The 16,502-nt window shown below is 42.4% G+C and overlaps 1 protein-coding gene across 1 annotated transcript in view; it reads left to right on the top strand.

Annotated features, from left to right (window-relative positions):
* The first annotated feature begins 228 nt into the window (after positions 1 to 228).
* LOC130384189 (beta-1,3-galactosyl-O-glycosyl-glycoprotein beta-1,6-N-acetylglucosaminyltransferase-like) overlaps positions 229 to 16,502 on the top strand; it is a 35,085-nt gene continuing 18,811 nt past the window's right edge. Inside the window, exon 1 of the mRNA XM_056592290.1 lies at positions 229 to 332. The gene's annotated coding sequence lies outside the window, so the exon portion shown is untranslated. The remainder of the gene's footprint in view (positions 333 to 16,502) is intronic.

The raw sequence follows: 16,502 nt of genomic DNA, 5'->3' as shown, positions 1-16,502 counted from the left end.
GTACGAATATCATATTTTCTTATTTCTTATTTGGCCGCAAGCATTTTTATTTTCGCTGCATGGACTAGAAAAATAAACACATTCAAACACACAATTTATACTTGCATTTGGTTCTTGGAAGTGACGTTATAGGGAGAGAACATGCGATTAACCAAGATTGGAATCCACAGCCCTGTGGTAGTCTGAGATGGCTAGATATGGCCCACCCCCCTTACTGAGTCAAGGTAACAGATATACAAGGAAATTATGGACTGAAACCAATTGCGAGAACTGAAATGAGGCATGATTGATCATTTGGCCATAGGACAGAAACCACACACAATCGACATAAGGTGAGTTCGGCACAAAATAATGATAGAAAATATATAAATAGGCTTTATATTTTTTATTTTCTAGGTGAGTCCTCAACTGTTGTAATTCTTAGGCTGTATTCTTTCTTTGTGTTTCCCTCTGCAAACTTTGGTAGGCTACCACACTACTTCAACAGTGTTGCACCTAGAGACTAATTTCCACTTTTAAAATGTTCATATTTGCCTTGAATCAGTTTAACAGAGTTGTCGTTGTCCATCTGTTCTTCATGACCACCGTTAGATCAGCACTATTCATTCCGTTTTTTAAAGAATGTTTCCTTTTTTAAATATTCAACTTAAAAAAAAAAACATTGTATAATTTAAAGTCAATCGTTTGTGTGGCGACCGATTGGACTACAATGGGTCCCTACGGATACTTTCTTCTCTCTTGACACGGTCTTATGGAAGCATATATGTAGCAAAATTCAAATGGCAATGCAATAAGCAATTTCAATAAGTCATTAGCCTACATTACGCAATTGACAATTAATTGTAAATTTATAATGTAATTTGTAAATACCTTATTCAAAGTGTATTTTAATATGCAAAGTGACGATGCAATCCTCAATTAAATTTGCAAAAGTTGGAACAATAAAAATAGAGCAAGGTACGTTTTATTACTCTGTTTTCTGGGAATAATTGACGCAAGCAGAAACCAGAAAACAAATTTCAGTTAGATTATTCGTTTCTTCGTTTTGTCAAAAAAACGAAAATCAAAATTTCAGTTCGTTTATTCGTTTTTTGGTTCTTACTGAGCGAAACGAATTTACCACTCAATATCTGGTTTCCGCCGGTGGGCGGAAACCAGTGCTTGTTGAACTGTGCTCTTCATAATAAAAGTTCTTCCGTTTGATAATGTCGACAAAAATATTACTGTATTATAGACGCTACCAAACACAGAGGACCACACCACCCACAGTCAAGCCTGACACGGCTTCAAATAACAATAATAGTATTCCTAATCATTTGAAAATGAGAACTTATGAAGTTATGATGACTTCAGTGCAGTTGATGTTTAGCCACAGTTAATACATGCAGAGTAGACCTGAGGGCTTTACTACGACATCATTGTCCGGCTCTGAACGATGCGCTCTGTGCGCGTTCACATCAAAGGAGCTGCGATCGCGGGCTGCTGATTTCCTCACAGCCTGGAGCTATGAGGAATACAAGTGATTACAACACATTTCTGACAGCTGAACATTGCGCAGGGCTCTCCGTGAGACGCACGCAATTCAACCCATGCACACGCTCACACGCCACACAACTTGCGCCGCTATTTAACAGTGGAAGGGTAGGAATCAAATGCGTCCGGATGAAATTTCAAAATCGTCCGGGATTTTATTAAAGCCTCAATACATGTTCACATTTAATTTGCATTGCGTTCCTCTGGGTCTGTCACAAACTAGTTGGGCTACACCCTCCCCTACTCAGTTCTGTTCGCTTTGCATTGGTGGAAGTGAGTAGGGGGAGTGGTTAAGTAAAGCCTTCAGATTGGACGGTTTGACTTTAGATTTACCGTCATGTTTTGTATTTTTTTTTTTTTACAATTATTGTTTTATGGGGCAAACATTAACACATTTCTCCTGAAGGGGATTAATAAAGTTATATCTATGTAACAGAAGGAAACACATACTCATACTCCATCAAATATTCATACTCATACTTTGCACACTTTACCACAGCATTGGCCTACTGAATGCCACAGATATATTTTTAAGCATTGGACTGAATGCCACATAAATATAATATATGTTTTGCACGTTTGCAACGTTTAAAAGTTTAGGGAAAAGTATATGCCTCTACTGGTGTTGCTTAGGCCAATATCCTTTTGAGGCAGTGTTGTTTCTGAATATCAGTGTTAAGGGCCAATAATGCCTACTATCATACATTAGTCACCATGTCTGTTGACAAATTTGTATGCAGTCACATATTAATATATCCCCCCCCCAAAGCCGACAAAATCTCACTCTGAACTCAGTTAAAAAATGGAGAGCCCTACATTGCGCATCTGTTGACCTTTATCCATTTACAGTAAACAGATAATTTTTTCTTGCTGGAAGATATTTTATATTGTTTTCATATTATTATCTACTGACAGTGATTACAGAATGCGAGTGTGTGTTATATTGAAAGCGAGGCTGGGTGTGCCTATGAATATAGGCTACAGTGAGTTTTTTAAGGTGCTGTACAAGCAAATCATATTGACTACTCTGTACAGCAGGCCTATTGAACTAGAGGCCCGTGGGCCAAATGCGGCCCCTCTTAATTTTTTCTGGCCCGCACGAAGTTGCATGCAAAAAATAAATAAAATAAAGGAGAAACATAGTTGCATGCAAATCAGGTTTCTGTGTGTAGCCGGTGATAGCCAGTATCCGTACCCCACAAACAGGAACTGGCATCACTTATTCTGACAACCGATACGCTCAACCGATGCGTGCAAGTCTAGCACGCATCTTTCTCATATGAATGCCATCAGAACAAGTTCACGTTGCTCCATGACCTATAAGAAGCTGCATGAGTGTCTCAGGATGAGCCGAACTAGGCAATTTAAGGCAGTGCAATCTTTCTCACTGACTCACTGGCTCAAAATGTCTCATATGTACAGTAGTTCTCTTTTGTGATGATTCTAACAACATTGTTGAATTCTAAATACCTGTCCAAAATATGTGAGAACAAAATCTTTTATAATGATACGATTAAAAGTGAAGAAGGAAGGAATGCGTCTGACCAGTTTATTCCATGTAGTAGTACTATATATATTAAGTTAACACTACTTTAAGTATGATTTATTTGTAGCGATTCATTCACATAGTTTTACTCTGGTTTTCCTTTTCGGCCCACTTGTTAAGGAGGTTGAATAGCCCTGCTGTACAGTGACAAAGAGTGTACAGTAACCTACTTCCTTCAATATTGAATGGGCTACTGTAGCCTACACTATGTACAAATGGTTTTGCTCTTTGATCATGGCAGTTGTGGCAGTCATTTTAACATGTCAGCAGGCAAGCTTCACTCATTCCAGGATGTATTATGCTTTGTCCTATACCCTACTTGGAACGTGTTTTGAAATGGATCTATAGTAGCCTATATAAATTTGCCAGCTGGAATACAAAGCAAACTCTCCTTCAAATGCACATTCATGGAAGTCTTGTAGTCTTGGCTCCCAGAATGCAGGTCTGTTTGTGACTCCCAGTATCTCTAAAAACAGACTGGGAAGTAGAGCATTCAGTTACTGGGCTCCTTTACTGTGGAACCAGCTCCCCCCATGGGTCAGAGTGGACTGGGACAAAAATTCAGCCCTGGCATTTTCTGTCCAGACCAGCCCACTACAATATCAGCACTAGGGGTGGGACGATACGAACGGGAAGAACCCTGTATGTAATAGATTAAAACAATTTAATAAAGTACATAGCCTACAAACGAATAATAGTACAGCACTGTAAATGGCAGTTGTTGCTTTTTTTTTTTGAAGTTCTTGTCTCTTGTGCTGCTGATAAGACAGGTGTGAAATCCGAACAGGAAGTTAACAGATCTCCTGTGGTCACTGCATCTCCACCCTCCATATCTACAAAACCGTTGTTAAATATCACACTTGATCCAACGCTAAATTCTCTCTTTCAGTTTTTAGTCTGTGACTGTGAAAATATTTTGGTGTAAGCTCAGCATTAGATAAAACCAGCCATAGTAGGATCTGAAACTCATTTGTTTTAACGGTGACTCAGTCATTATGAAACCATAAATAGAGAATTGAAAGAAATATCTATATCTATAGCGGTGTGAAAAAGTCTAAGACATGAATTACAGGTCTGAATAGATATGCATTCTCATGTACGTGTATGTGCAGCACATGTATAGATTGCCCTACTTCCTCGTCCGCAGCCAGCCAGCTACACTCCTACTGCTCTGGCAGCTCTCATAAACTTAGAAGAGTCTTTCCATGAAATGTACAGAATATGTACAGATAATAGTATTACTGAACAGAGAAGGATCTTTTTGGTTTTCGCGGCGCGGATAAGGCAAGGCAAGGCAAGGCAACTTTATTTATATAGCACTTTTCATACACAAGGCAGACTCAAAGTGCTTCACATATAAACATTTTTATACAATAAAATAAAATAATAGATAAGTAAAAGAAAACATATGCAAAGAAATGAGTAAAATAGAAAGTTAAAAAGGCTTTTTAGTAAGTCAAATTGAAAGTGCAATGTATTTAAGAAAGTGAGAAAATTAAATTGAAGGTTATTTAAGATCAGATCAACAGTCTCTCTGGAACCCAAGTCGGGACTACAACCCGACCTAAAGGACAATATTCTAGGACTCTAACCCAGCTTCTAGGACTCTAGCCCAGCAACCTTTCTCTCTGGTATCAGATCATGTATTTTTCTGGTAAAAATAGAAAATAAAGGGAAAGTTAAAAAGGCATTTTAGTAAAATAAAGGTAAAGTATTTAAGATTTAGCAGAAAGCTAAAGCAAACATAAAAAGTCTTCAATCTTGTTTTGAAGGTGCTCAGAGTTGGGGCAAGTCTTAAATCCTCAGTGAGTTTATTCCAGCTATTTGTTGCATAGTAACTAAATCCTGCTTTCCCATGTTTCGTGTTTACTCTGGGGATAATTAACAGATTGGTCTCAGAAGATCTTAGTGTTCTAGAAGGCTTATGTAGTGGAAGCATATCAGTTAAATATTTTGGGCCTAAACCATGTAGGGATTTATAGGTTAGCAACATGATTTTAAAATCAATTCTCTGACCTACAGGAAGTCAATGTAACGATTTAAGAATTGGTGTAATATGTTCAAATTTTTTGGTCTTTGTTAAAACTCTAGCAGCAGCATTCTGAACAAGCTGAAGCTTCCTTAGAGTTTGTTTTGGGAGACCTGTAAGGAGACCATTGCAGTAATCAAGCTTACTAGTGATAAAGGCATGTACAAGTTTTTGTAAGTCTTCTGTGGACATGAGCCCTCTAAGTCTTGCTACATTTTTAAGGTGATAATATGCAGATTTTGTAACTGATTTGATGTGACTTTCGAAATGTAAATCAGAATCCATGATAACCCCTAGGTTTCTGGCTTTGATTGAGGTTTTCAGGGACAGAGAGTGAAGGTGTTGGATTAATTTAAGCCTTGCCGTTTTAGCACCAAATACAATTATCTCTGTTTTATCCTCATTTAGCTGAAGGAAATTTCGGCACATCCAGTCTTTCACTTGCTCAATGCACTGGCACAGCAGATCTATGGGCCGATAGTCATTTGGTGATAGCGATACATAGATTTGCGTGTCATCAGCATAGCAATGATGGTCAATATTGTTATTATGCATGATTTGCCCTAGTGGGAGCATGTAGATGTTGAATAAAGAGGGTCCTAAGATTGAACCTTGTGGGACTCCACACATCACGTTGGTTGATTCTGATACAAAGTCGCCGATGGAAACAAAGTAGTTCCTATTTTGTAGGTAGGATCTGAACCAATTTAAGACTGTGCCTGTAAGCCCCACCCAGTTTTCTAACCTGTCCAAAAGTATTGTATGGTCTACAGTGTCGAATGCAGAACTGAGGTCTGGTAGCATTAGTATTGAGGTTTTGCCAGAGTCTGTGTTAAGACGGATGTCGTTTACAACTTTAATGAGGGCGGTCTCAGTGCTGTGCAGGGGTCGAAATCCTGATTGGAAGGTGTCATAACAACCAGTTGATGCCAGGAAGTGATTAAGTTGCTGGAGGAAAACTTTCTCAATGATTTTACTTATGAAGGGCAGATTTGATATTGGTCTGTAGTTGTTAATAATAGAGGTATCTAGGCTCCGCTTTTTTAAAAGGGGTTTAATAACTGCAGTTTTCAGGGCTTTTGGGAAGTTGCCTGACTGGAGAGAGTTGTTAACTATCTGCAATATGTCTATTGCTAGGCAGTCAAAAACATTCTTAAAGAGGTTGGTAGGTAAAGAATCAAGGCAACAGGTGGATGGCTTTAGTTGTGTAACAGTTTCCACAAGAGTAAAAGATATATTAAAGAAAACACAAAAGTGGTCAGACAAGGAAGGATCAGTCACAGAGAGATCAGAAACATTGAGGCCCTTTGTGATAACCAGGTCTAGAGTGTGGCCCTTACAATGAGTAGTCTCTTTCACATGTTGGGACAGTTCAAATGTGTCCAAAATGGTAAAAAGTTTTTTTGCACACTTGTCATTCAAATCATCAGTATGAAAATTGAAGTCACCAGTTATAACTAGACAGTCAAAGTCTGTGGAGATGCTAGACAATAATTCTGTGAATTCATCGAAAAAATTTGCAGAGTATGTGGGTGGCCTGTAAATAATTAATAGGAGAACTCTGGGGGAGCATTTCAATACAGCACAAAGGTATTCGAATGATGGAAAATCACCAAATAACATCTGTTTCCCCTGAAAATCATTTTTAAATATAACAGCAACCCCTCCACCTCTTTTTCCAGATCTACATGCATCAAAAAGGTTATAGTTGGGAGGAGCTGTCTCTATCAGAACGGTTGCACTGTTATTTTGTTCCAGCCATGTTTCAGTTAAAAACATAAAATCCAGTTTAGAGGTGGTAATAAAATCATTAACTAAAAATGATTTGTTATTAAGAGACCTAACATTAAGTAGACCCATCCTGATGGTCTAAGAGATGAAAGAAAGATTCTACACATGCGCTAAGACATGGTGGTGTTGTGTGATAGTGTAGCACAGCACCACCTAGCCGCCTGGCATGCATTACCCAATCTAATTACACACTCTTGTGTCAGTCTCAACGTTAGCCTAAATGCGGAATAAAAAGTGAAAACGCGACACCACTTTTGCGTCTTCTGTTCAGACCGCCATCATGTAAACTCAGCCTCACGCCCGGGATTCCACCGCACGCGTTACGGCTGCGGCACGGAACGGCTGCGACTCTGCCCTGCTTGCATTTCCACCGGGCGCGTTACGGCAGCGCAGCGGCAGCAGTATTCACACAAGATCACGCGATAATCCTAAAATGTACTCGCCTTCCACTCCCAAAACTACTGCAATTAAATGCCACGCTTTGTCCTTTCTGACATTGTCCTTATAAAAAGGATGATTTGGTACATAAATTACTTCACGTTGCTGAACTTCGACAATGAGTCTCTCGTCGTCCATGTTGCCGACCCTCTGAGACCCTTTGATTGATTGACTGCTGACCTGGTGCCACCGGTCATGACGTAATAATGTTGATGTGAAGTTGTGATAGATAGGCTACATGAGCTGAGTATTGTGTTTTATTTAGAAAATTGACCGGATGCTCTATGGCTTTTACTTTTTCACTTCCGGCCCTGCTCGATCTGCTCTGTTGAAATTGACGCGGTTCAGCAACGGCTTGCGGCAAAAATAGAAATGCTACGGAATGATAGCGCTGCGGCGCGGCGAGCCGCTCCTGGGACGCTGCTGAGACGTTCCGCAGCCGCGCCCCGGTGGAAGTGGTCTCATTGATTAGAGTGGAACCTATCTGCTGCGGTGACTACGGCCAAGACGTGCCGCAGCCGTAACGCTGCCGTAATGCGTCCGGCAATTAAACAATTAAAATTAAATTAACAATTAAACATTAAGCCGGAGCACTGATCGTAACACTGGATTCATTTAGTCGTTTAATTAGGGCCATAACTAAGGAAGTTGTGGTCAACGAATCATTTGACAGCTGAGGAAGTATCTATGAGGAAGTATCTATGAATGAAGCCTTTTGTTTGATTGAAAGTGCTGCAGAATAACTGTTACAGGTTGTTACGCCCCTCTACACCCCACTGGCAGTGCATTGGTCTCTGGGTGGTGCAGGGGCACAATCAAGTTAAACGTGCACACTTCAGCCTCAGAAGGGGGCTTGCTTTCTGTGTTTGTCCCTGTTCTGTTGGCATGTCTCAGCCCATGATCAGGTGTGCTGCATCAGTGGAGCTGAATAGGAGCACCCGGACCGCTCGTCAGGACCGGAGTTAAAAGCGCCAGATTCCCCTTCCCATGGGGATGCTTTTGGTCATGGGGCTGCTGGCTGGTTGTGCCGCCTCTCAGGGATTTGTCTTGTCTTTATGTTTTGGACTTTGTTGTATATCTTAATGTCGTGTCCTTTTCATATGTTTATGTAAATAAATCCCACTGATTGGGTTTTTGTAAAAGGTGTCCTTTGATATTGAGGGGTCAAGGGTGGTTTGTTGTAAGCCCCAGTAGGGCCAACTAGAGGTGGGGCGTAACACCTCTTGATTTTTGGTTGATTTTTGATTATACAAGGAGCTTCCGCTTTTAGCGTTAAGTTGAATGTTCTTTCTGACACTATTTTAAGAAGCAAATATTCCTTCATACGTAATTTATACTCGCTATTGTAGTCCCATGTCTTTTGTGACTTTACTGTTAGACCGTGTTCCGTGTCTCTCTTACGCTTCCTTCAGTACCAGCCCCTGATTCCTGGCCGTTCCAGGTCTCGTTCCAGGTATCTCCATAGTTTCATCATTCCTCGGGATCTGTCCTTGAGCAAGCGGAATCTGGGCCTACCCGTAGAGGATCAGAAGCAGGCTCGCCATTTTCCGCGTCATTGTGTGGCTGTTGCTCCTCGCTCGGCTGGGTCTGGTCCCAGGGTAGTTGGTCAGCCCCAGCCGAGTCTGCATCTGACTCCTCCTCACGCTCCTTCTCACGCTCATCCCTGGTTTTGGGTTGAGCGGCTTTTGTGCAGTGGTTGAGGTGATACCAAGTGGCACTTCCTTCCACCTGGATGGCTGTTGGTGTTGCGTTGGTGACTTTGTATGGTCCTTCTCTCCTGGGCTCGTTCGACTTTCTCCTGAACACCCTTAAGTACACTTGGTCAACTTGTTCCACCCCTTTGGGTGGATCCTCCTCCAACTCTGGAACTTTGTGTTTCTTTCGCTGGATTTACAAACTTATGTACAACAGTTAGATGTTCAAACATATTTTCCTTAATTCTATTTCTAATTACTCTAATGGAAGTCCCTTTTGGGACCCTTGAATGTTAGTTGAATGCATGGGTCGACCCTGAAGCATTTCATGCGGGGTTAGGTGCGTCGTTCTGTTAGCTTGCATGCGATAACTCATTAGTGTCAGTGGTAGTGAATCAATCCAATTCAATTTAGTGCTTGCACAAATGTTGTTAATTTTTTTCTTGAGCGTCCCATTAACTCTTTCCACCATACCTTGTGGTTGAGGATGGGGGCGTAATCTAGTCTTTATTTGACATGCAAATGTTGAATCAGTTGTTTGAGTGTTCACTGAATAAACGTTGCCCTATTTTCGGAGCTTATTTCTGACGGAATTCCAAACCTTGGCATGACTTCTCTAGTCAGAAACTTGATCATTGAAGCCGCACTTTGGTCTTTTGATGGGACTGCTTCTGCCCATCTGCTGAACCTGTCAATGACAACTACATGTACAACATGTCAACATAGTCCCCGAACAAATGTCAAAATGGTCCTCCAGGTGTGGGAATGTGTCCCATTGGGGTAGTGATTGTTTTTCTTCCATTGTTTTTCAAAATATTCCACACTCATTTAGCTGGTTATCAATCATTGTTTACAAGTATGGTGAAGAAAAACCTTGTTTTCTAATTCTCCTCAATACCTCCCCCGTTGCGCAATGGGCAAAACCATGCGCACTCAACGATAAGCAAACCTAACAACGCTGTTGATGCAACCACCGTGGATACGCCTAACCATAACCATCCGTAAACTAAAACCAATCTATTGGGAAGGGAATCTAAGCCAGTATATCCAAAACCAAAGGTTGATATAGGTGGGTTTACCATCAGCCGCCTTGAATCCAAGCTGTTCCCAGAGTCATGCACTAAACCGAAAACATTTCATGCGCTAGTAGGCCTTTATACCACAACATTTAAACAGAATAAAACGCGACATGCCCCGTTCCAAGACCACCACCTCCACTGCCAGAGCTGACATATCTGACTCCTGTTCCCCCTCCACCTTTCACCAGCCGGCTCTTCCTATGATGGTTGCAGTTCGTCACTTCATGATCAAGTGAGCCAGTGCTCACAGTGACCCTGCCAAGTAATCGTGACTGTGCCTGTTTTAGGTTGTCCCGGGCTTCAAGGTGGGATCTTACCCGTCGTTGGCTAACCAGCCTTCCATACTAATAATAATAATAATAATACATTTAATTTAGAGGCGCCTTTCAAGACACCCAAGGTCACCTTACATAGCATATAGTCATCATACATTTTTTAAAAAACAAGACATTGTGGAAAAAATAAATAAATAAATAAACATAAGCAATAAGAAATAAATAAAACAAAAACAAGACAAAACAAAACAAAGAAAAAAAAAAAATCAAAACAGTGATCAGTTAGACGTTGTGTGCGAGTTTGAACAGGTGAGTTTTGAGTTGTGACTTGAAGGTTGTAATGGTGTCTGACTGTTTTATGTGTGGGGGGAGGCAGTTCCAGAGCCTGGGTGCTGAACAGCTGAATGACCAGGCACCCATTGAAGTGAGTCGTGATGTGGGGATACATAGTAGTCCAGCAGAGGTTGAGCGGAGGGAGCGGGAGGGAGTGTATTCTTGTTGCGGAGGTGGAAGAATGCAGTCCGGGTGATGTTGTGAATATGGGGTGCGAATGAGAGGGTGTTGTCCAGGATGACGCCGAGGCTCTTTACTTTGGAGGAGAAGGGTACTGGGAATCCATCGATAATTATGAGTGGAGCTGGGGTGTGTTGTGATTTAGTGAGGGTGGATTTGGATCCGATGAGCAGGGCCTCGGTCTTGTTTCCATTGAGTTTCAGGAAGTTCCTGCTCAACCAGCTCCGGATCTCTTCCAGGCACGTGATGAGGGAGGTGGGGGGGATGGCAGCGGTGGGTTTGGTGGAGATGTAGACCTGTGTGTCGTCAGCGTAGCAATGAAAATGGACCCCATGGTGACGGAGGAGTGTGCCCAGCGGGAGGAGGTAAGTGGTGAAGAGGAGTGGACCCAAGACTGACCCCTGGGGGACACCCAGTGAGACACCTGAACACCCAGACTTGTGGTTGCTTAGTTGAACAAATTGTTGACGGCCGGTGAGGTAGGATGTAAACCAGGAGAGTGAAGCACCAGTGATCCCAATACCAGCTAGGCGGTCCAGGAGCAGAGGGTGGGAGATGGTGTCGAATGCTGCGCTGAGATCGAGGAGGATGAGAATGGTGAGTAATCCAGAGTCGGCTGCAAGGAGGAGGTCATTGGTGATTTTGACTAGGGCTGTTTCAGTGCTGTGTTTTGGACGGAAGCCAGATTGGAACGGTTCGTGGAGATTGTTAGGGTCGAGGTGGGACTGTAGTTGTGCGGCAACCACCCTTTCAAGTGTTTTGGAGATGAAAGGGAGATTGGAGATGGGCCGGTAATGGTTAAGGTCAGTTGGGTCAGCACCAGGTTTTTTTAGGATGGGAGTGATGGCAGCCAGCTTGAGAGTGGGGGGTACAGTACCAGTAGTGAGGGAGGAGTTAATTATGTTGGTGATCATGGGGGAGATGGACGGAAGACATGCTTTGACAAGGGAGGTGGGAAGAGGATCGAGCTGACAGGTGGTGGTTTTGGCTTTGCGGATGAATTCTGAAACGGTCTGTTCTGTTACTAGGGTGAAGTCAGAGAGGGAGCTGATGAGAGGTTGGCCAGAGGTGATCATCCAGGGTGGGTCATCAGAGGGGGTGCGAGATGAGGCCAGTTGTTGGTGAATGGTGTTGATTTTAGAGCTGAAGAAGTCAAGGAACGCAGTGCATTGGGTGGTGGAAATGTCTGGAGGGAGAGATTTAGGAGGCTGAAGTAAGTGGCTGACTGTTGAGAAGAGGACTCTGTTGTTGCCTGTACCAGTGTTGATGAGGTTGGAGTAGTATGAGGTGTTGGCAGTGGTGAGGGCATTCTTGTAGTGATGGAGGTGGTCCGAATACATTTGGCGGTGTACAGTGAGTTGAGTCTTATTGTAGAGTCGCTCCAGTCGACGACAAGTGGCTTTGAGCTGGCGCAGATGAGGAGTGAACCAGGGAGCAGTGTGGGTGAATGAGACTGAGCGGGTTTTCAGGGGGGCCAGGGTGGTGAGGGAGGAGGAGAGGCAGTTATTGTAGTGAGTCACCAGGTCAGTCAGGGAGGAAGCTGGGGGAGGGTTGGGGTAGGAGCTGATCATGGTGGAGAGGTCTGTGGTGTTGATAAGTTTGATGTTTCTGAAGGAGATGGTCCGTTGTTCCTTGGTTTTGTGTAGTTGGGTATGAATGTCAAAAAGTACAGCTTTGTGGTCAGAGATGGGGAAATCAATGACATCAAGGTTAGTGGGAGTGATGTCAGTGCAGCAGATTAAATCCAGAATGTGACCTTTGTTATGGGTTGGGAGGTTGACATGTTGTGTGATGCCAAGACAGTCCAGAAGTGATGTGAAGTCATTAGCAAAAGTACAGGATGGGTTGTCAATGTGGATGTTGAAATCACCAAGGAGGATAACAGTGGGGGACATTGCACATACAGATGTAAGTAGTGATGAGAATTCATTGAGGAAAACGGCAGAGGGTTTTGGTGGTCTGTAAATGGTGACAATGATAGTGGGTTTGGGGCCTGAGAGTTTTACAGCTAGACATTCAAAGTAGGAATGAAGGGGGACTGTGACAGTGGTGACTTTGATGTTATCACGATGGAGGAGAGCAAGGCCACCCCCCCTCCCATTAACCCGGGGTTTACTAATAAAAGAAAAACCTGGTGGGACAGCCTCATTTAGATGGGAGAAGTCATTTGGTTGTTGCCAGGTCTCAGTGAGGCAGAGAATATCTAGGCTCTGGTCAACAATAAAGTCATTTATCAAAAGGGCCTTATTACTGAGGGATCTGGTGTTCAGCAGACAGAGTTTCAGACAGGTGAGTGGAGTGTAGCAGGTTGCTTTGAGCAGAGGGGACAGTACACTGTGATTGACGGGACTGACCGTACGGGCTGTGCGAGGAGGGGGGCGGGGCCAAGTGGACCAGAAGGAGCGGATGTTTTTGTTGCTGGTGTGAGTGTACTGAAAATTCCGTCCAGAGCCTCGGTGGATGTATTTTGGTCGTTTGAGAATGTCCTGGTGGGATGCAAGCTGAGGTGGTTGGGTCCTTGAGAAGATCCGTAGACGTAACATCTCCGTTACCGAGTAACGGAGCGGCAGAGATGCGCTCGTTACGTGAGAGCGCATCATACTGGCTCGCTGCAGGATGCCGTGCCTGGGATACAATCAATCCCCACCCATAAGGTAGTATAGATTGCAAAGTGGAGGGATGGAGACAGAGTCTTCAGTCCCATTTGCCCATGCAGCCAAGTGTGAGCGTAATGGGTATTCATTCCCATTTGCCCATGCAGCCAAGTGTGAGCGTAATGGGTATTCATCAGGGCAACTACAACAACAATAAAAACTAAAACTCTACCCTGTGTGTGTGAGGGGGTGTATGATGGGGTGAATCTAAAGGTAATTTATCAGGGTTAAAAATATCATATTATCAATTGTTAACATTTTATAAAAGTGTTGCAGCCGCAGTAATGGCATTTGAAAGGTAAACCCACTACTTATGAATGTAAATCGAGAACCTAGCATGTAAGATCCCTTCCCAGCAGATGTAGCGTCAATCCACCTATTGTCCTTAACTAGGGAGATGTGAAAGAAAACCAAAATCACAATACTAAAACTTGCATTTTTAATATTGGGCGACTCCCTTCTGTCTTAACCGTTGCTCAAAATCACAATTCCTTCATAATTCTAACTGATTGCCCTACACTATCTATTTAAATTTGACGACCTAATTTAACCTTTTATTCTAACTATTGCTTGCATTTAGTGTTTTCCACATTTTGATTCACTACTATGTACCCAACACGTCTCTCTATGTTGTCCTTATCTAGTTTATTCAACATTGAATCGATACATTGTTTCCATTTTCTAATTAACCATATTGTTTTATCTGAAGTATGCTTTCATTATCCCCTTGTGCATTCCATCACACTGAGCAGGAGAGGATTCTCCCAGGCCCGTCGCTATGGGCGGGCCATAGGGGGCCGGGCCCGCCCCCCACAATGCTTGTGCCCCCCCACTTGAGGCACAGATGACAAAAAAAGAAAAAAATATGTATATTTTATATTATTATTTATATTATTAACGCTCCGTTCACTTGCATGGGCCCTTCACAACTTCCGGCGGTGAATTATATTTGATAATTCATCGTTGCGTGTTATGTCTGTCAAAAAGGCTTGCTAGTCTTTATCAGAAAATCCACGATTACCAGCTGTGTTATAACATGACCAGCTAATAATAATAATAATCATTTTAGAATCTTGACATAATCTGTCAGATGACTATTAAATGACAGTTGACCACAAGGCGATTCTAACTATGCCGCCTCTTGAATTGCTTCATTTTTTAGTCGGCAGGGGCTTGTAATTCTGCGTAACATGATAAGCATGATAACGTGCAAGGAGCAGAAAAAGTTTACATGGGTGCTAATTTACAGTTGAAAAAAGATGCTGGCATTATTTTATCAGCTGAGGGCGTATTCATTGCCATAACAACTGAGCTAATCAACAAGTACCACATGTTCTAATACTATGAGGCCCATGAAAACAACCTCAGCTTACAAAATTGATTTATTTTAATTCAAATAAACATAATACCAAGGGTCAGAAGTTTTACAAGAATTTTGATCGTACAAAGTCATGACAGAGGGACTTGGTGTCTTTATTCATGCTTGAAAGATGAACATATATTATTTTTTTTGAAAGGGAATAAGCTGATGAAGCTGACAAAAAATAATTTTAATTAAATGCAAACCCCAGTGAATCATATGCTCTTGTTTCTCTGTTTTGAGATTCACACAGACTTAGCAGTCGTGTTTAAATGTTACAAATTGAGTTAATAAACTGAACTTGGAAATTGTTTTAAGTTGTTGCAGAGGTTATCTCAGCTAATTGTATTAATCTAAATAAATAAATATTAGCAGGTTCTCAATAGTAGGCTATTTCAATTCAGGGAAGGCGCCAAAAATTATCAGTCTCCTAGGGTGGGAATGACAGAAAATAATTGAGAGCAACTGGTCTAGAACATGTTGTACTTGTTGATTAGCTCACGTTGTTATGGCAATGAAAACGCCCACAGCTGATAAAATAATGCCAGCGTTTTTTTTTTTTGCATCAGAACAAGATTATTTTGCATCAGAAGTTTTATAAAAATGTATGGGTCCCTGAAAGTGAGACAACGTAGTTTATTGCTCCCGAAATAGTGGTATGTTTCTCATATTATTAATCTTATACATGTTGTACCAATTTGTTTCAGTAACTGTGTAAATAAAACAGGACTTTATATGCTTCATATACACCTGTGGCTTCCTGGGGTTGAGCCCCCCCAAAAGTTAGAACCTAGAATCGCCCCTGCAGGGGCGGCCTTCCCTACAGGCGGGTTAGGCGGCCGCCTAGAGTGCCATCTAGAGGGGGAGCGCAAAATAATGCGCCCGAAAAAAACAAAAACAAAAAAACAACACAATTATATATATATTTTTTGTTTGTGTGAAAGAAATGCAGTTACAGGGCAAAACAGTTTTTCAAGGTTGCAATTCAGTTTTCGTGGGGAATTAACGAACTATTTATTTTTTTTTTGCGGAGAGGGGGGGAGCGCCAGGAGTGAAGCTCGCCTAGAGCGCCAAATGTGCTGGGGCCACCCCTGCGCCCCTGCTTACTTTCATTTCTAGTTCATCATCATGGATATTCGTAAGTGGTTGAAAAGCCCACCAACAGTCTAATAATCAGTCAAATAATTTCCTGGAACCATCAAAGGTAATCCCTCTCCTGCTATTAGCTGGAACTGAAAATTAATGACCCCCGGATTCCCCCCGAAGACGGAAAATGGACAATAGCAAACATCCTTAGCACATTCAACTGTGCACCCCAGGCTATGCCGACACATTGCTTCCACAGCAATGTGTGAAAACTAATTTTCCACGTTGAAAAACGTCTCCTTAGAGCAACGGCGCGGTATGCTGCACAGACGCAAGGCCCAGCTGATTCAGCTTGCTTTTGAAAAGGACCTAACGCACAAGTTTACGCCTGAGTGGAAGGATATATACGTCCTGTAGGCTAATAATAATTGTGCCCCCCTATGCATTTGATATGCCCCCCTTAAGACTCAGGTCTGGCAACGGGTCTGGATTCTCCCCTACCTC

The sequence above is a fragment of the Gadus chalcogrammus genome, chromosome 6 (genome assembly GCF_026213295.1).
Source record: "Gadus chalcogrammus isolate NIFS_2021 chromosome 6, NIFS_Gcha_1.0, whole genome shotgun sequence".
Taxonomy (NCBI): domain Eukaryota; kingdom Metazoa; phylum Chordata; class Actinopteri; order Gadiformes; family Gadidae; genus Gadus; species Gadus chalcogrammus.
The sequence above is the reverse complement of the archived record's forward strand: the minus strand, read 5'-3'. Positions and strand labels throughout refer to the sequence as shown.